Source organism: Salmo trutta, chromosome 25 (genome assembly GCF_901001165.1).
Source record: "Salmo trutta chromosome 25, fSalTru1.1, whole genome shotgun sequence".
NCBI lineage: Eukaryota > Metazoa > Chordata > Actinopteri > Salmoniformes > Salmonidae > Salmo > Salmo trutta.
In genome coordinates this window covers 36,148,779-36,170,973 of record NC_042981.1, presented here as the reverse complement: position 1 = coordinate 36,170,973, position 22,195 = coordinate 36,148,779, and positions in this window count along the sequence as shown.

Below are 22,195 nucleotides of genomic sequence, written 5' to 3'. Positions count from 1 at the left end.
TTAAAGTCTATCAAATCAAATCACATTTTATTTGTCACATCCACCGAATACAACAGGTCTGGATCTTACCGTGAAATGCCTGCTTACGGGCCCATAACCAACAATGCACTTCAACAAATAAAGTTAAGAAAATATTTACTAAATTAACAAAAATAAATTAAAATTAGAAAAATACACACAAAAATTACAGTAACGAGGCTATGTACAGGGGGTACCTGGACAGAAAATAAACAGCGAGTAACAGCAGTGTTAAAACCCAGGGGGTGGGGGGGGTCAATGTAAATAGTCCGAGTGGTCAATTTGCTTAATTGTTCAGCAGTCTTATGGCTTGGGGGGTAGAGCTGTTACGGAGCCTTTTGGTCCTAGACTTGGCGCTCCGGTACCGCTTGCCATGCAGTAGCAGAAAGAACAGTCTATGACTTGGGTGACTGGAGTCTTTGCCCATTTTTAGGGCCTTCCTCTGACAGCTCCTATTATATAGGTCCTGGATGTCAGGAAGCTTGGCCCCAGTGATGCACTGGGCCGTACGCACTACCCTCTGTAGTGCCTAGCGGTCGGAGGCCGAGCAGTTGCCATACCAGGCGGTGATGCAACCAGTCAGGATGCTATCGATGGTGCAGCTGTATAACTTTTTGAGGATCTGGGGACCTGAGCGGGAATAGGTTTTGTCGTGCCTTCTTCACGACTGTCTTGGTGTGTTTGGACCATGATAGTTTGTTGGTGATGTGGACACCAAGAAACTTGAAACTCTTAACCCGCTCCACTACAGCCCCGTCGATGTGAATGGGGGCCTGTTTGGCCCTCCTTTTCCTGTAGTCCATGATCATCTCCTTTGTGTTGCTCACGTTGAGGGAGAGGTTGTTGTCCTGGCATCACACGGCCATGTCTCTGACATCCTCCCTATAGGTTGTCTCATCGTTGTCGGTGATCAGGTCTACCACCGTTGTGATGGTGTTGGACTCGTGCTTGGCCACGCATTCATGGCTGAACAGGAAATATGCCTAAATTTGTGGTTGACAATCTTAGAAACACTGGAGTACACAGGGCAATGTCATATTGGTATTCATGCTTATATTGTGTGTAGTAATTATGAGCAGTTCCCTCTCTGAGCTCTTTCTCTCTCATATAACACACACACACACCATATGCGCACACACACATCGTGTACATACACACTTAGAGAACTATGTGTTCAGACAGACACTCAACTCAAGGTCCCCTTCAGGAAGTAGGCAGGGTGTTGACCCTGTCTGTAGTGACTTCCTTCCTGTCGGCCATATTAAAAAGACGCTAGCTAAGCCTGAATGAAGACGTCTAATTTAGACCATCATGTCCCGCCCACACACGCACGCACACACACATATACATGCATATACACACGCCCCTATGCTAATGCTAACGGTATGAAAATGCTAAAGCCATTGTAATTTTAGACACACCCCTGTCGTAGCAATGCTTTAGGGGTCAGAGGTGATTGTGTGTTAGTGTTTCTTCCTGGTTCAGCCCAATTAGAATATCCCTGTTTATATCTGACCTTGGTAACACAGAGAGACGCTAGTGCTGACTAACACCCAGGTATAACTTAGCATTGTCTCTCTGGCTGTCTCTCCCTCCCTCTCTCTTTCTCTCTCTCTCAATTTTTCTCTTCTTCTCTTTTTCTCTATTTCTCCTTTTTCTCCTCTCAGCTAACAATTCTAGGGAGAGAAAATGTTTTTCTAATGTTACCTGTAATGTTCCCCTAAAGTTTGAGTATTCAGTTTTCCTTTAGTTAGGGGAACATTCTATCTATGTTACCAAAAACTTTCTGAGAACCTTTTTAGGATGTTTTGGTGTTGGTTAGGAGAACATTCCCTTAATGTCAAACATAAATTATCTAGAACGTGGCTAAAATATACAACATTCATGTTCTAGATGTGTTTTATGGAACGTTGCAGAGACATTCATGTGTCCAGTTTCTGTGGGTTAAGAGAACGTTCCATCAACGTCACACTAAACATACACAGAACATTGTAGCCATGTTTTCAGAATATAAGATATTCATGTTTCATGGGAACGTTGCAGAAACATTTTCTGTGTATCAGTTGTCAGGACGTTGCCTGATGGTCTCTTGGAAACATTCCTTGCACATCATGGGAACATTCCTATGAAAACATTAGTTAATGACCTGATTGAGACTCTTAAGGCAACATTCTCTAAAGTTGTGGAAACGTTTGTTGTCTCCTGTTCCAATCTCTTCCTCTCTTCTATTTCATACTGGAATCCAATCATCCAACGGTTTTCCATTCGTGATTCCTATTTGAATCTCAGAATAAGCTTAGCCTTTACCTCAATCCTACCTCCTCTGGTACCTTACTAAGGACAATACAGCCTCTTCCCAGAACATGTGTAACAGGGTGCTATCAGTGTTTTAAGGTTGTATAAACCCTAGCAGTGTGTCTGCTGGTTGAATAGAGGGCTCTCCAGAGAGAGAGGGCTAGCTACCAGGGCCTTGGCTGCCTGACAAACACTATTCAGGGGAAATTCATGTCACCAAGCAAGCTTTGCAGCTTAGCGGTCCTGTGTATCAATACACCCACAGACTCTATTCACCGACACACACACACACACACACACACACACACACACACACACACACACACACACACACACACACACACACACACACACACACACACACACACACCACACACACACACACACACACGTGCTCGCTCTCTCAAACACACACGAACACACACACACACACACTTCTCCGTCTCTTCTCCCAGTCTTGAGAAAGTGCCAGAAACACAGACAGACAGAAGTGTCTGTGACTTCAAACAAAGACAACATTTACATAAACTAGTTTGAATAATTCATTTCCCCCAACCCTGGCTTCTAGTTGTTGTTGTTGTCGTCGTTTTTTTCAGACTATTGTTGTTTCATTCATTTTGTTAACAGCTGCATTTACATGGCTAACGAGATGAGGAGTGTTACACGTGTAAGATGCTCACATTGGTTCTGCTATTTGCATATTCAGCAGTTTATTTATTTTCAAACCGACTGTGTTTGACTGGTTGTTTCTCTGTGTGTTTGGGTGTTTGTCACGGCAATCACCGTGGCTTCCTGCAGTCTAATAAGTGTTTGTGTGTTTATTCACAGCTAGTGGTGATTTGTTAATTCCTTTAGTTTTAGTAACCTTTTTCAGCTCCGCTTTGTTTTTTTGTTTATTTTTCAGTTTTCATCAGTTTTTTTTCTAGTTATTTATAAATTGAAGGGAAAGGAAAGAGAAGGCCATCACACTGACACACACACACAGTCTTGTACAGCTAACCTTGTGGGGAAACACAACTCCCATTCAAAATCCAATTTTCCCTGACCCCTAACCCTAAACCTAACCTGTACTCTTACCCTAACCCTAACCCTAACCTTAACCCTAACCTTAACCCAAAAACCTAACCTTAACCCTAACAATATTTTTGTTTGTTTAGTATTCATTTTCTCCCCAAATTCGTGATATCCAATTGGTAGTTACTATTCTTGTGGGGACTTCTGGCCTTTCCTTCATAACTGTACCTGCCAGTCCCAGATCTCCATCTTCTCTGACCTCCACCACCCCCAGATTACAACAGAGCATTCAGTCTGGAACCGACATCTGAAAGCACTCGCGCTCTGGCTACGTATTGCCCAGCCTGGTCAACAGAAACACACATAGATTTGGCGTGTGTGTGTGTGTGTGTGTGTGTGTGTGTGTGTGTGTGTGTGTGTGTGTATGTGTGTGTGTGTGTGTGTGTGTGTCTGTGTCTGTGTCTGTGTGTGTGTGTGTTTGTGTTTGTTTGTTTGTTTGTTTGTTTGTTTGTTTGTTTGTTTGTGGGTGGGTGTTCCGGGTCACACCATTCATTACCTTATCGTCTCACCTATTTGTCAACAATCAGAGCAGCTGAATTCCTCTTCCTAATCACACTCTCCATATTTTAGTACAAGTTCCCGCTTTCAACTGCACCGAGGTTCCACATCGTTTTAGCCTTCCTTTGTATTAGATGATTCCCCGAAATGCTGACAAAATCACATGCAGCAGGCAGTGCAAGCTAGGCAACATGCTGTAGTTTTTGCATGCAGTAATTCCATTACTGCAGTTTCATTATTTTAGCATGGAGCATGTTGGCCTGCTGGGATGAACCCTGTTTTAAATGTGATGAAGGGAATTTTCCACTTTGGTCAATGTCAGGGAGTCTCTCGCTCTCTCTCTCGCTCTCTTTCTCTCTCTCTCTCGCTCTCTTTCTCTCTCTGTACGGTGTGCACACACACATACACACACACACACACACACACACACACTGTACAGTACAACATCACTTCCTGGAACTCATCCATCTAAAAGCGTTCCACAGCACAGAACACTCTGAACTGCCAATCACAGGCCTCCCTCTGCCCCTTGCACCTCTGCACTGCACTCTGGGAGAGATGATGTCAGTTGATTGTTAACTGCATACTGATAGCCTTCATGAGAATTGAGAATAACGACATGACTTTGTGTAATTTTTGTCAAAAGTTTTTGCCCGTGTGTATGTGTGTCCCTCCCTCCGTAGGCCACCTGGTCCCCTGCTGTCATTGGTAATGGAGAGATTGGACGCTACGAGATCCACCTTCCACCTTACAGACCCGCACATATCCCAAAAAACACGTCAGACCTCGACGTCATAGTGACCCGCCCTGCCCTACACAGACTACAACGTATTGGTGGGTGCACAGAGAGCCTGCCCACGGCCATGACCACACTACCCTCAATGTAGCCGTCAGTGTGTCCTGCCTGGCCGTATCCTGGCAACCTCCCGACAGACCCAGCAGGCCTAACCTCAAGTAAATGTTGCGTTATTACCAGGGCCCAAATCAAATGTTTCACTGGCGAGGTCGTCACTTAGTTTGGAAAAACCCAGGGTTCTAGTTGTTAGGGTAGAGACTGACCACACAAATATAATGCGGGAAAGGTACAGCTGTTGTTCTAAGTGTGTTCAGACAGCTTGCTGCGCGGCAGCAGTAGCTGACGCAGTGCTAGCGTCCAACATCTACATCAGTATTACTCTGAACGGTCTCGAGCACTCTTCACCAAACCAGACAGAGACTTGAGTGAGCATGAGTGTTAATGAACTAACTCGTTCTCTGTGTGCGTCTGAGTATGCACCAGTCTAGTTCCTACACTGCTCCGTTCACCATTAGGAGCTAAGTAACGGTCTGTTTTCATGGCAGACCATTAAAATTCATGAGTACTTTCCCCTCCGCAGCACAGCTCAGCTCGTCTCAGTGTGTTTGTTTAAGTGGGTTTATAAAAGTGGGAATTAAGGCCTGCTCTTCTGATTACAGCCCACATTAACAACACTGTGGAGAGAGAGGATAACACTAAAACCACGGGAAACAGAGAGGAAGAGAGAGAGGAAGAGAAAGAAAGGAAGAAAGAAAAAAGTAAAGAGACAGCAGAAGAGATAAAAAAAAGAGTGATGACAGAGAGAGGGATAGAGCTGCAGAGAAAGAGACAGAGCGAGGGAATGGAGAGAAGAAAGTTAAAGAGAGGGATAGAGCGAGAGAGAGGAAGAGAATGGAGCGATAGACAGAGGGAAATAGACTGCCTGTGTGTGATTATCCATGTGTTTGGTGTGGTCCTCAGATACGGGCTGCTCAGACGTAAAAGCTGTCAGCCCCCGGCAGATCTCCATCGTTGGTTCAATGTTTACGCCGGAGACAAATTGTTTCACCAAGATAAAGGCCTTAGCAGGTGAGATTACCAAAATTAGCTCTAGAGCAAACCACCGCCTGTGTGTACAGAGCTGTTTCGCGCTCCGATGCCATCTTTTAATGCCGCTCAAAGATACATTAAGCAAATATTCAAAGAATTATATTGTTTTGCACTAATCTCTGTCTGGCACTCGGCAGCAGCTGATTTCTTTCCCCGTGCTTGCTAAAAGGCTTCTCTCTCCACTTCTGGTGTTTACTCTAGCTTCAAGTTAGACACTTTTAGACACAAGTATTTTAAGTAGTTTTATGGGCTTTCGCTGCTGTGCTGGCCTAGATTGTACATAGTGGAAATATAATTGGTTGTTGTTGAAGTTTGTGTTAGCCCTTGTTGCTATTAATTATTCTGTAGTATCCTAGATATTGTACCGCTTTTGAAACAGGATGTGTTTTGGTGTGTGTGTGTGTGTGTGTGTGTGTGTGTGTGTGTGTGTGTGTGTGTGTGTGTGTGTGTGTGTGTGCGTGTGTGTATATGTGTGTGTATTTGTGTGTGTGTGTGTGTGTGTATATGTGTGTGTATATGTGTGTGTGTGTGTGTGTGTGTGTGTGTGTGTGTGTGTGGTGTGTGTGTGTGTGTGTGTGTGTGTGTGTGCGTGTCTGCGTGCATGCCAGTGTATGTGCCTGAATTCGAGTGTGTGTTGTATAACACAGTGTTTCCTCCTCCAGTACCCCCAACAGTACACATTTTAGTTGTATCCCTGGACAAACACACCAGATTCAACTCATTGAGGACTTGATGATTAGTTGAAAAGTTGAATCAGGTGTGCTTGTCCGGGGTCCCAGTGATTCTAATTCTACACCAACCCTATTAGTACAAACCAGCACCCGGTCTCCTTCTGCCCCACCCACACACACAGTCACCTGGTGTATACCCACCTAAGAATTCTCAGTCATCCAACCACTGCGGAGATGGAGTCAAGACCGGAGCCCTGGAGACCAAGACCAGAACCCTGGAATCTTACATCGAGACCAAGACCAAGACTAGAAGCCTTGAGTACCACGTCTAGACCAAGATTATACCCGTTAGGAACCACATCGAGACCAAGACTCTACCCGTTAGGAACCACATGTACAACAAGACTAGAAGCCTTGAGGAACCACAGACTAGAACCCTTAGGAATCACATTTTGACCAAGTATGGAAGCCTTGAGGACCACATCTAGACCAAGATACGACCCTATTGAAACAGCATCTAGACCAATACCTAACCCTTTAGAAACCACAACTAGAACAATACTTAACCTTATATCAACCAAACATATAACAAGACTTGGGTTCTTAAGAATCACACCCAGACCAGAACACACGAATAGTACGTCTACACCTAGACTCAGCCCCTTAGGAATTACATCTATACCAAGACTCAAACCCTTAGAAACCACCTTTAGACCTAGACTCAACCCCTTAGGAATTACATCTATACCAAGACTCAAACCCTTAGAAACGACCTTTAGACCTAGACTCAACCCCTTAGGAATTACATCTATACCAAGACTCAAACCCTTAGAAACCACCTTTAGACCTAGACTCAGCCCCTTAGGAAACACCTCTAGACCAAGTTTAAAAGGCTTGAGAACCACATCTAGACCTTGACCATAGCCTTTGGTTACCACATCCAGAACCAGACCAGAACCCTCAAAAAAATGATAGGCCAATACTCAGCCCGTTAGGAACCATGTCTACACCAAGACCAAGAGCCAACCACTGTAGCCAACCACCCAGACCAAGACCTAACGCTTCCAGAACCAAAACCTAAATCCTCAAGACCATGAGAAGACAAAGACCATTCAAAGATGCACTATGCAACAATTCCAGCTGCAAATAGACCTTAAAGGCCCAATGCAGCCATTTTTTTTTTAAATATAAAATAATTTATGGATAATTATCAGTAAAAAAAAATCATATTCATATGCTGCACTCCATCATGTAATCGGATCTTTCTCACAGGCTACAAGGGAAGACAGACACATCGGGGACGCATCTGCGCGCATCCTTATCCAATTCCAAGTTGCATATTGAAGATATTGGAAGAACTGTCCACATTTACTTTCGTCAGCCAACAAGATGAGTAGGCTTAACGAACAGTAAAAGCACCAGCCTATGTCAATCTACTATCCCCCATAGTGCAAAGGTCAACCTACTCTATTCTGTGCGAGAAACAAATATTCCAAACATAGTCTGGGACAGTTGTGGGATGGGACAGATCCCAAATTGAAAGAACCACTAGCATCAAAACAACTTTTTTATGCATTGTAGCTGACACAACAGATCAGAACGTTTAGCTTCAAATGTTGACAACTATTAGGCTATTTCTTCACATTATAAGAGCAGCAATGCACACATGGTAGTAGGCCATAAGAGCAAATCATCCATTAGCTGAAAACACCATGATCAAAAGTGACCGCAAATGCAATTATGTGTTGATAAATAATATATGTGTGAAATTTGTTTTGATTTATAATGGACCTGTATCGAAACAGGGGCAGCGGGAAAAGATAAATGTCATCTATGCACTTAAATAGAGAATGGAGGATCCTTTTCCCGTGGTTCATTTTCATGCCAGCCAGGTAGGCTTTACTCCTGTTGTAAAGCGAAGCAATGTGCTTTATATTAGGAAAGTTGAGAAATAAATATAGTAGGCCTAGCCTATAGAAAGTTGATCCTCCTCTTTTTAGTAGAGGCCACCACTCTGTTTTCTCGCGCAATTGCATAGCCTATTGACATGTTACCCAACATGAGCTCATGGGCTCTCATGAAGTGTTCGATTATTTTTTTTAATTTTTTGTTCGGATACATTTGCATTGATGTCAGAGTGATTTAGAGGGACAATAGAGTGCTGAGTACCAGGCAGTTAGCAAGTTTGGTAGGCTACTAATGACCATCAGCAGAATCAGAGCTTGGAGAAGCCTAATTACCGTGGAATTTGACTGCCTTCATGACTCGTGACCGCCAGTGTGGCGGTAATACGGTCACCACAACAGCCCTAGCCACAATACATGTGGGTATTGCAGTGGTTTGATTAACTGGCTTTGATACTCTGATTGGTTAATGATGATCCAATCGCTGATTACTTTGTTGCGCATGACTTCAACGATGGCAGTTTCAGACTGAAGTATGTAACAAACGATAGAGCAGTGGAAGAATTCAGTTTGAGTCACAAGGCAATACCCATCTTGACTAAAAAGCAAAATGCCATGTCCCTTTTCTGTTGTGCCATTCCTTTGACAAGAGTCTGTAGATGCATTTTGACCACATGAGTTTAGAGACTACAAAGACTTTGGTGTTGTTCAATAACATGAGCCTAGAGCTCTCTCTCTCTCTCTCTCTCTCTCTCTCTGTCTCTCTCTCTCTGTCTGTCTGTCTCTCTCTCTCTCTCTCTCTCTCTCTCTCTCTGTCTCTCTCTCTCTCTCTGTCTCTCTCTCTCTCTCTCTGTCTCTCTCTCTCTCTCTCTCTCTCTCTCTCTGTGTCTCTGTCTCTCCCTCTCTCTCTCTCCCTCTCCACCTAATCAGATAAGCATAATAAAAAGTGCATTAAAAACATTAGAAAGTCGTTAGCTCCTAAAGGCGTGCCACGGGTCGTTTAGCTTAGAGGTCCTTCCATTATTCTACTGCCGTAGGCCATAGATCTGTAACTACCACTGGTACACCCACACACACACACACACACACACCCACACACACACACACACACACACACACACACACACACGTTCAACCCTACACTGACTTAGATGCCCTGTAATGTATAGGCCCATGCCTTACACTAACACAAGGATAATTAAAAACCCAGGCGCACATTTTGAGTGTGTGTGAGTGTGGGTGTGCGTGTGTGTGTATGTGCGTGTGGATGTGCATGTGCATGTGTGGATGCTATCATTAAGTCGTGCATTGATAATGCTATCATGGAAATTAAATGCAGTGTGGTGGGTTGGATTTGGATAAGTGTGTTAGGAGGAAATGAATTGGCTAAGTGTGTTCCCGCTAAGGAGAATGGATGGGAGATGCTAGTCATTGTGTCTCATTCTCTCTGGGCGGCTGCTCTGTGGGCTGGGCCCTATGATATCATAATGATCATTGGATGAACGTTACACAGGGAAAGTGGCAATATTCTCGCTGTGAAACAATCAGTCAGTTAGTTAGATAGACACAGGGTTTAATTGTGTATGTGCTGGCGTAGGGAGTTTCACCTTATAAGGGATGATTGGCCCTCTCTTCAATGTGTGTGAGTAACAGGACTGGGGTTAGGGTTTCAGAGAGACAGGGGGAGTGCGTGCGTGCGTGTGTGTGTGAATTGCACACAGGAGGGATTCAATTTCCCACTAAAAGCCTACTGGGATACACACTTTATCTCTCTCTCTCGACACTCCTGTTTTTCCTGACTTTTTCTGTGCAGGGGATAGAGAGGCAAAGAGATGCAGAGGGAGGAAAAAGACATAGATAGATAAAAAAGAGAGAAATTGTTTTAACCTCTGTGTGTGTGTGTGTGTGTGTGTTTTAACCTATGTGTGTGTGTGTGTGTGTGTGTGTGTGTTTGTGTGTGTGTGTGTGTGTGTGTGTTTGTGTGTGTGTGTGTGTGTGTGTATGTTTTAACCTATGTGTGTATATGTGTATGTGTGTGTGTGTGTGTGTGTATGCGTGTTTTAACCTGTGTGTGTGTGTGTGTGTGTGTGTGTGTGTGTGTGTGTGTGTGTGTGTGTGTGTGTGTGTGTGTGTGTGTGTGTGTGTGTGGGCGTGCGTGTGTGTGTGTATGTGTGTGTATGCGTGTTTTAACCTGTGTGTGTGTGTGTGTGTGTGTGTGTGTGTGTGTGTGTGTGTGTGTGTGCACGGGCGTGCGTGCGTGCGTGCGTGTGTGTGTGTGTGTGCGCGTGTGTGCGTGCGTGCGTGCGTGCGTGCGTGTGTGCGTGCGTGCGTGTGTGTGTGTGTGTGCGCGTGTGTGCGTGCGTGTTTTAACCTGTGTGTGTGTGTGTGTGTGTGTGTGTGTGTGTGCGTGCGTGCGTGTTTTAACCTGTGTGTGTGTGTGTGTGCGCGCGTGTGTGCGTGCGTGCGTGTGTGTGTGTGCGTGTGTGTCTTGAGTACATCCTCCAGAGGTGTTTCCAGTGAACAGTAGTACAGTGCATGTGCTGTGGTCTCCTCCTATACAGGCTAATGGGGATGTGATTGGCTACTCTGTCTATCTAGACGGGACTGTACACAGCAATGCTGATAACACATCAGCATCAAACTTACTGGGAGGACTACTGCCCTTCACCGTCTATGAGATACAGGTATACACCCTTACACACCCACACACACACACATTTATTCACACACACTTGTATAACGATGTGTCCCTTAGGTAGCAAGTGGTGTGTACTCCCTGACGAAGGCCATGCAGCGGCAACGAGTCATTTTAAACTTTGTTTCCATTGAACATTCCAGGCAAATAAAGTCATTTTAACTATCTGAAGAGTGCCTTGGTCCTCCTTTCTTTTTGATGACCAATTCACCCCTTTTACCAAAGAGCAGCTTCTGTCTACCAACACCTACTATTGTGTTCCTGAGCACCTTCTGTCTACCAACACCTACTATTGTGTTCCTGAGCACCTTCTGTCTACCAACACCTACTATTGTGTTCCTGAGCACCTTCTGTCTACCAAAACCTACTATTGTGTTCCTGAGCACCTTCTGTCTACCAACACCTACTATTGTGTTCCTGAGCACCTTCTGTCTACCAACACCTACTATTGTGTTCCTGAGCACCTTCTGTCTACCAACACCTACTATTGTGTTCCTGAACACCTTCTGTCTACCAACACCTACTATTGTGTTCCTGAGCACCTTCTGTCTACCAAAACCTACTATTGTGTTCCTGAGCACCTTCTGTCTACCAAAACCTACTATTGTGTTCCTGAGCACCTTCTGTCTACCAACACCTACTATTGTGTTCCTGAGCACCTTCTGTCTACCAAAACCTACTATTGTGTTCCTGAACACCTTCTGTCTACCAACACCTACTATTGTGTTCCTGAACACCTTCTGTCTACCAAAACCTACTATTGTGTTCCTGAGCACCTTCTGTCTACCAACACCTACTATTGTGTTCCTTAGGACCTTCTGTCTACCAACACCTACTATTGTGTTCCTTAGGACCTTCTGTCTACCAAAACCTACTATTGTGTTCCTGAACACCTTCTGTCTACCAACACCTACTATTGTGTTCCTGAACACCTTCTGTCTACCAAAACCTACTATTGTGTTCCTGAACACCTTCTGTCTACCAAAACCTACTATTGTGTTCCTTAGGACCTTCTGTCTACCAACACCTACTATTGTGTTCCTTAGGACCTTCTGTCTACCAACACCTACTATTGTGTTCCTGAGCACCTTCTGTCTACCAAAACCTACTATTGTGTTCCTTAGGACCTTCTGTCTACCAAAACCTACTATTGTGTTCCTTAGGACCTTCTGTCTACCAACACCTACTATTGTGTTCCTTAGGACCTTCTGTCTACCAACACCTACTATTGTGTTCCTGAACACCTTCTGTCTACCAACACCTACTATTGTGTTCCTGAACACCTTTTGTCTACCAAAACCTACTATTGTGTTCCTTAGGACCTTCTGTCTACCAAAACCTACTATTGTGTTCCTGAGCACCTTCTGTCTACCAAAACCTACTATTGTGTTCCTGAGCACCTTCTGTCTACCAAAACCTACTATTGTGTTCCTGAGCACCTTCTGTCTACCAACACCTACTATTGTGTTCCTGAGCACCTTCTGTCTACCAACACCTACTATTGTGTTCCTGAGCACCTTCTGTCTACCAACACCTACTATTGTGTTCCTGAGCACTTTCTGTCTACCAAAACCTACTATTGTGTTCCTGAACACCTTCTGTCTACCAACACCTACTATTGTGTTCCTTAGGACCTTCTGTCTACCAACACCTACTATTGTGTTCCTGAACACCTTCTGTCTACCAACACCTACTATTGTGTTCCTTAGGACCTTCTGTCTACCAACACCTACTATTGTGTTCCTGAACACCTTCTGTCTACCAAAACCTACTATTGTGTTCCTGAGCACCTTCTGTCTACCAACACCTACTATTGTGTTCCTTAGGACCTTCTGTCTACCAACACCTACTATTGTGTTCCTTAGGACCTTCTGTCTACCAAAACCTACTATTGTGTTCCTTAGGACCTTCTGTCTACCAAAACCTACTATTGTGTTCCTGAACACCTTCTGTCTACCAACACCTACTATTGTGTTCCTGAACACCTTCTGTCTACCAAAACCTACTATTGTGTTCCTGAACACCTTCTGTCTACCAAAACCTACTATTGTGTTCCTGAGCACCTTCTGTCTACCAACACCTACTATTGTGTTCCTGAGCACCTTCTGTCTACCAACACCTACTATTGTGTTCCTGAGCACCTTCTGTCTACCAACACCTACTATTGTGTTCCTGAACACCTTCTGTCTACCAACACCTACTATTGTGTTCCTGAGCACCTTCTGTCTACCAACACCTACTATTGTGTTCCTTAGGACCTTCTGTCTACCAACACCTACTATTGTGTTCCTGAGCACTTTCTGTCTACCAACACCTACTATTGTGTTCCTGAGCACCTTCTGTCTACCAACACCTACTATTGTGTTCCTTAGGACCTTCTGTCTACCAACACCTACTATTGTGTTCCTGAACACCTTCTGTCTACCAACACCTACTATTGTGTTCCTGAGCACCTTCTGTCTACCAACACCTACTATTGTGTTCCTGAACACCTTCTGTCTACCAACACCTACTATTGTGTTCCTGAGCACCTTCTGTCTACCAACACCTACTATTGTGTTCCTGAGCACCTTCTGTCTACCAACACCTACTATTGTGTTCCTGAACACCTTCTGTCTAACAACACCTACTATTGTGTTCCTGAGCACCTTCTGTCTACCAACACCTACTATTGTGTTCCTTAGGACCTTCTGTCTACCAACACCTACTATTGTGTTCCTGAACACCTTCTGTCTACCAAAACCTACTATTGTGTTCCTGAGCACCTTCTGTCTACCAACACCTACTATTGTGTTCCTGAACACCTTCTGTCTACCAACACCTACTATTGTGTTCCTGAGCACCTTCTGTCTACCAACACCTACTATTGTGTTCCTGAGCACCTTCTGTCTACCAACACCTACTATTGTGTTCCTGAACACCTTCTGTCTACCAACACCTACTATTGTGTTCCTGAGCACCTTCTGTCTACCAACACCTACTATTGTGTTCCTGAACACCTTCTGTCTACCAACACCTACTATTGTGTTCCTGAACACCTTCTGTCTACCAACACCTACTATTGTGTTCCTTAGTAGCGCTTCCCTTCCTCCTTTTTTCAACAAGTGGTGTGTACTGTGTATGAAGGTGTATGAGTTGCTTATCACTTGTCGGAGTGTGAGCTGTGTATTACGGTGTATGATTTGCTTATCACAAGTGGTGTATGCTGTGTTTACGTGTGTGAAGTGTAATCCCACTCAGGTGACTACAGTGAAGGAACAACCTGCAGACGTAGCCCCTCCACACACATGCAGGTGCTCAGCCCAAGTTGTGTGTGTGTGTGTGAGTGCGTGTGTGTGTGTGCATGTGGACGTGCGTGTGTGTGTGTGTGTGTGTGTGTGTGTGTGTGTGTGTGTGTGTGTGTGTGTGTGTGTGTGTGTGTGTGTACATGCATGAATGTTTGTGTGATGGCAGACTAAGCCAGAAGCCCCCCCCCCCCCCCCCCCCCTCTTCTGTCTACCTGTCATAATCAGGAGGTGTGTGCCCCGGTAGGATACTTACCACAGATCGATGGCCCTGACATGTCCCTCTCTGGCCTACATGAGCCCCAAACACTTCATTCATTCGCCACGCTAGATTTGCAGAGTGGAATTTAATCAATAGCTTATTCATTAATTCTGCTATGTCTGGCCTGAAGAGAGAGGTGGAGAAAGAGAGGGAAGGAGAGAGAAGGAGAAAGAGAGGGAAGGAGAGAGGTGGAGAAAGAAAGGGAAGGAGAGAGAAGGAGAAAGAGAGGGAAGGAAAGAGAAGGAGAAAGGGAGGGAAGGAGAGAGAAGGAGAAAGAAAGAGAGAGAGGGAATTGTGGCACGGTTTAGGATTTGATTGAAATATGACAAGTGCCGCAAATGCGCTCACACATACTCACACTCTCTTTCCTGGCTGTCCCCAGTCCACCTGGTCATGCTGCTAATCCAGTGTCTGCTGTTCTGCCTGTGGCTATGGAACCCTGACCTGTTCACCGGACGTGTTACCTTGTCGTGCTGCTGCTCCAGTTTCAACACTTCTGCCTGCGGCTATGGAACCCTGACCTGTTCACCGGATGTGCTACCTTGTCCCGGACCTGCTTTTTTTTACCCTCTCTCTCTCTCCCACCCATCCACCCACCCACCCACCCTCTCTCACTCACTCACTCACTCACTCACTCACTCACTCACTCACTCACTCACTCACTCTCTTTCTCTAGTTCTCTCTACGCACCTGCTGTCTTCGACCTCTGAATGCTCAGCTATGAAAAGCCAACTGACATTTACACCTGAGGTGCTGACCTGTTGCACCCTCTACAACCACTGTCATTATTATTTAACCCTGCTGGTCATCTATGAACGTTTGAACATCTTGAAGAACGATATGGCCTTAATAATGGCCATGTACTCTTATAATCTCCACCCAGCACAGCCAGAAGATGCCACCCCTCAGAGCTTGGTTCCTCTCTCGTTTTTTTCCTAGGTTCTAACCTAGGAGAGGGGCGGGGTGGGGGGTGGGGGGGGTGACCCCCGGGGGTGAGGGGTCAGATGCTCCTGTATACAGTGCTCCACCTTTCAGGGTGTGTGTGGGACTTCCTGAGAGACAGGTAACTCCCTCTTACCCATAGACAGGGTCGGAGAGTAATCCATTACATGTAAGGGATTACAAAAAAGTGGTAACTGTAATCCGTTACGTTACCAGAAAAAATATTGCAATCAGATTACAGACGAAGGCCATGCAGCCGAAATGCGTCGGATTTTTAAAAACATTGTTTCTATTGAACATGCCATACTAATAAAGGCATTTTAATCAATTATATGAAGAGTGCCTTGGTCCTCCTTTCTTTTTGATGACCAGATTACAGATACTTTTGAAAAAACTAGATGATTACTTTGAGGATTACTTTTAAATTCAGAAAGGATGTTTGCAAAAAAAATCTTTGACTCTGTTTTCTCAATGACATTCAATTCAGAATTGAAAATAGGCGCAAGTTTAAGTTGTTCCTGTCACGTCCTGACCATAATAAGAGGTTATTTTCTATGGTAGAGTAGGTCAGGGCGTGACAGGGGGTGTTTTGTGTTTTTCTATGTTTTGTATTTCTATGTTTAAGTTCTAGTTTTTCTATTTCTATGTTGTTGTTTTTGGGTTGATCTCCAATTGGAGGCAGCTGGTCCTCGTTGTCTCTAATTGGAGATCATATTTAAGTAGGGGTTTTTCTTCCTGGGTTTTGTGGGTAATTATATTTTGAGTAGTGTTTGTTTCTCTCTGCGTCACGGTTTGTTGTTTTGTAAATTCAGTTATTTATGTTTTGCAAAGTTTCACGGATTTAATAAAATGTGGAACTACAACCACGCTGCACTTTGGTCTGCTCCTTTGGACAGCCGTGACAGAATAACCCACCACCAAGGGACCAAGCAGCGTGTTATGGACCTGTGGACATTTGTGGAGATAAGGAGGAGTATATCCAGGGCTTTGGAGGATTTAGGGGCAGGAGAAGAGCGCCTCCCAGGGGAACAGGTGGAGGCAGTAAGAGCGCAGCAACAACGGAAGCACGAGAGGCAGCCACAAAAAAATCTTTGGGGGGGGCACACGGGTAGATTGGCGGAGTCAGGGGTGAGACCTGAGCCAACTCCCTGTGCTTATCGTGGTGAGCATGTGCCTGCTCCTCGCTCTCACCCTCCAGTGCGCCTCCACAGCCCAGTATACCCTGTGCCTGCTCTGCGCACCCGGCCTCCAGCGACGTTCCCTAGTCCAGAACCTCCAGCAACGCTCCCCAGTCCAGAGCTCCCCAGTCCGGAGCCTCCAGCGACGCTCCCCAGTCCGGAGCCTCCAGCGACGCTCCCCAGTCCGGAGCCTCCAGCGACGCTCCCCAGTCCGGAGCCTCCAGCGACGCTCCCCAGTCCGGAGCGTCCTGAGACGGCCTGCAGCCCAGAGCCTCCTGAGACGGCCTGCAGCCCAGAGCCTCCTGAGACGGCCTGCAGCCCAGAGCCTCCTGAGACGGCCTGCAGCCCAGAGCCTCCTGAGACGGCCTGCAGCCCAGAGCCTTGTGAGACGGCCTGCAGCCCAGAGCTTCCTGAGACGGCCTGCAGCCCAGAACCTCCAGCGATGATCTACAGTCCGGTTCCTCCTCCGACGATCCACGGTCTGGTGATACTAAAGCAGAGGGATCAGCAGGTGGAGCGGGGGTTATGCCCCAAACCGGAGCCGCCTCCTCTGCTGGAGGATGAGGTTGAAGTTATGTGGACTGCACTAGAGCCGCCATAGATAGGAGTTACCCGCTCAACCCTCCCTTTTTGTTTTTGTTTGTGTTTTTGTTTAGGAGCATTCGGAGTCTACATAACCAACCCATAAAGTAAAATTGGTTAAATTGGTAATATTCATTTTTGTCTTCTTCTAATGCCTCTTAAGGGGAAAGTAATCTAAAAGTAACGGAATGTAATCAGATTACATTACTGAGTTTGGGTAATCCAAAAGTTGCGTTACTGATTACAATTTTGGACAGGTAGCTAGTAACTGTAATGGAACAATAAGTTACTCTTACCAATAGAATAACTTACTTTACCCATAGAAAAACATCTCAACTTTGGTCCTCAAGTAACCCCAAGGCAGCACATGTCTGTTCCGGTCCAATACTGGCACAGCTGATTAAATTACTATAGGGTTGAATAATTCATTGTTACAATTATACAATTCATAATTGTGAGATTTTTCGCCCGGATTTTGCGACTTAGAAGTAATTCTCATCTAAGAAGCTTATAACTTTTAAGCATACAGACCAAGGTGTGCAAGTGTAGAGCTTGAACAAAACAGTGCACCCCTTGGGAGTTGAGAAACGGTGGTGCAAAGCTCTCTTTGCTGTAACACAACAGACACAGTCAGATGTTTGAAACAGTCTCATTTATGCAGGAGACACAGTCGTCGTCCTCCTCCCAGCGATTGTTTTCACTAAACAGATTAACTTGTCGACTGACGACTGCTGCAATCCTGAAGTCATTGAAAGCCTGCCAACTTGGCAAGCTACCCATACGCCATACGTCTGTCCCCTCAGCGCGGGAATCACACGACACACATGCGTGCGACACACACACACACACACACACACACAAACACACACCAGGGAGATGAAGACAAAAGAACACAGGCGTACCCAAGGACACACACTTTATCCCATAATACAGTAGAGTCATTACAGAGACACAGGCCCGCTGATGTAGAACAAGAGCAGTACACATAGCGGCCATTTTCTACACTCTACCTGAAAACATACAGGTGGAGGGAACAGGGCATGTTGCTTTGTTCGTTAATTCTCTTTCTCTCTTTGTCACTCTCTATCTCTGTGTCCCTGTCTGTCTCTCTCTCTCTCTCTCTCTCTCTCTCTCTCTCTCTTGCTCTCTCTCTTTCTTGCTTGCTTTGTGTGTTGGTGTGTGTGTGCGTGTGTGTGTTCTCCAGGTGTGTTGTGATGGTGTGGTCCACACCAGTAAACCTCTACATCTGTGCTGCGAGGGGAGTTACCTGCCCTCACCTAACTCCTTCCACTATGAGTGCTGCAGTGGTAAGCTCTTCCCACCTCTCCCAGACCACCAATGCTGTGGTGGATACTACGATCCCGGGATAGGGGTGTGTGTCTGGGGGGGTGGGTGACACCTGCGATGCTAGGGTTCCCTGCTGCGAGTCAGGGGGGCAGCTGTGCTGTGGAGGGGGGCTTCATGATGGCTACGGGTCCCAGTGCTGTGGGGGTACAGTCATAGAGGATACCCTTGTCTGCTGTGGAGACACGGAAAGGGGGACGCCACACACACCTATAACAGGTGAGATTTACCCAAGCTACAGAGCACACACAGACACACATACACACATACGCATACACACACACACACACACACACACACAGACACACACACATACACACAGACACACACACACACACATACACATACACACAGACACACACACACACACACACACATACACGTACACATACAGACACACACACAAACACATACACATACAGTGCCTTCGGAAAGTATTCAGATCGCTTGACATTTTCCACATTTTGTTACCTTACAGCCTTATTCTAAAGTGAATTAAATAAATAAAAATCCTAAGCAATTTACACACAATACCCCATAATGAAAAAGCAAAAACAGGTTTTTAGAAATGTTTGCAAATGTATTTAAAAATAAAAAGTATTCATACCCTTTGCTATGAGAATCAAAATTGAGCTCAGTTGCATCCTGTTTCCATTGATCATCCTTGAGATGTTTCTAATACTTGATTGAAGTCCACCTGTGACAAATTCAATTTATTGGGCATGATTTGGAAAGGCACACACCTGTCTATATAAGGTCCCACAGTTGACAGTGCATGTCAGAGCTAAAACCAAGCCATGAGGTTGAAGGTATTGTCTGTAGAGCTCTGAGACAAGATTGTGTTGAGGCACAGATTTGGGGAAGGGTATCAAAAATGTCTGCAGCATTGAAGGTCCCTAAGAACACAGTGGCCTCCATCATTCTTAAATGAAAGAAGTTTGGAACCACCAAGATTCCTCCTAGAGCTGGCCGCCCGGCCAAACCGAGCAATCTGGGAAAGAAGGACCTTGGTCGGGGAGCTGACCAAGAACCCGATGGTCACTCTGACAGAGCTCTGGAGTTCCTCTATGGAGATGGGAGAACCTTCCAGAAGGACAACCATCTCTGCAGCACTCCACCAATCAGGCCTTTGTGGTAGACTGGCCAGACGGAAGCCACTCCTCAGCGAAAGGCACATGACAGTCCGCTTGGAGTTTGCCAAAAGGCACCTAAACACTCTCAGACCATTAGAAACAAGATTCTCTGGTCTGATGAAACCAAGATTGAACTATTAGGCCAGAATTTCAAGCGTCACATCTGGAGGAAACCTGGCACCATCCCTACGGTGAAGCATGGTGGTGGCAGCATCATACTGTGGGGACGAATGTCCTTGAGTGGCCCAGCCAGAGCCCGGACTTGAACCCGATCTAACATCTCTGGAGAGACCTGAAAATAGCTGTGCAGCAACGTTCCCCATCCAACCTGACAGAGCTTGAGAGGATTTGCAGATAAGAATGGGAGAAACTCCCCAAATACAGGTGTGTCAAGCTTGTAGCGTCATACCCAAGAAGACTCAAGGCTGTAATCGCTGCCAAAGGTGCTTCACAAAAGTACTGAGTAAAGTGTCTGAATACTTATGTAAATGTGATATTTCAGTTTTAGTTTTTTTTTAATTAGCAAAAGTTTCTAAAATCCTTTTTTTGTTTTTGCTTTGTCATTATGGGGTATTGTGTGTAGATTGATTAGAACATTTTTACAATAAGGAACGTAACATAATATGGAAAAATATGAAGGGGTCTGAAAACTTTCCGAAGGCACTGTACATACTGTACACACTAAATATACTGAACAAAAATATAAACGCAACATGTAAAGTGTTGGTGTGAGAGAAATCTATTTCAAATTAATGGTTAACAATTAATATTAACAACTAATAGTAAGACATTTCTGTCCTACTGGTGTCTGTGTTTTTATGGTCTCCACTCAGCTACTCTGGGCTTATGGTCACTGGAGATGGTTTGAGCTGACAAATGAGTTAACTTCTTCGGGCTAGGGGGCAGTATTTGGAAGTTTGGATGACTGAGGTGCCCAAAGTAAACTGCCTGTTACTCAGGCCCAGAAGCTAGGATATGCATATAGGTAGTTTTGGATAGAAAACACTCTGAAGTTTCTAAAACTGTTCAAATAATGTCTGTGAGTATAACAGAACTGATATGGCAGGCGAAAACCCGAGGAAAACCCATCCAGAATTTTCTTTTTAGGTCACTGTCTTTTTCAACGCTTGTCTGTGGGATATACAAATAAATAGCTCCCAGATTGCAGTTCCAATGACTTCCACTAGATGTCAACAGTCTTTAGAAAGGGTTTCTGGCTTGTTTTTGGAAAAATGAGCTAGAATTTGTAGTTTTTCTAGGTGGCTCTCATTTTGACTGTAGTGTTGTGGCTGTCGTGGATGAGGGCGCACACTTCGTTATTTATCTCCGGTATTGAACACGCTATTCTCCGTCTTAAATTGTATCGTTTATTTACATATTAGGGTACCTGAGGATTGATTAGAAAAGTTGGTTAACTTGTTTGGACAAAGTTTATTGGTAACTTTTGGGATTCCTTTGTATGCATTTTGAACGAGTGGAACAGGTGGATTACTGAATCAAGCGTGCCAACTAAAATTACTTTTTTGAGATATAAAGAAGGACTTTATCGAACAAAACAACCATTTGTTATGTAGCTTGGACCCTTGGGATTGCAAACAGAGGAAGATCTTCAAAGGTAAGTGATTTCTTTTATCGCTATTTCTTACTTTCGTGATGCATCTGCTGCTTTGGAAAATGTTTTTAATGCTTTTGTACGCGGGGCGCTGTCCTCAGATAATCGCATGGCAAGCTTTCGCCGTAAAGCCTTTTTGAAATCTGACAAAGTGGCTGGATTAACAAGAAGTTAACTTCACTAGGGTAGGGGGCACTATTTTCACCTCCGAATGAAAAGCATGCCCAAAGTCAACTGCCCGCTACTCAGGCCCAGCTGCTAGGATATGCATATAATTGGTAGATGTGGATAGAAACACTCTAAAGTTTCCAAAACTGTTAAAATAATGTCTGTGAGTATAACAGAACTGATATGGCAGGCGAAAACCTGAGAAAAACCCATCCAGGAAGTGGGATTTCTTTTATTTTGTAGTTTTCTATTGAATGCCATTACAGTATCCATTGACTTAGGACTCAAATTGCACTTCCTATGGATTCCACTAGATATCAACAGTCTTTAGAAATTGTTTCAGGCTTGTATTTTGAGAAATGAGGGAGTAAGACCACTTTGAATGAGTGGACCATTCAGTGTCCCTGAGGATTTTCATGCGCACGACCGAGAGCACGCCTTTCTTATTTTCCTTTTATATTGACGAAGCTTTTGTCCGGTTGAAATGTTATTGATTATTATGACTAAAAACAACCTGAGGATTGATTATAAACATCGTTTGACATGTTTATACACACTTTACTGATACTTTTCGGATTTTTCGCCTGTCTGTTGTGACTGCCTTTGAATTACTGAACAAAACGCGGGAACAAAACAGAAAGTTTTTGGAT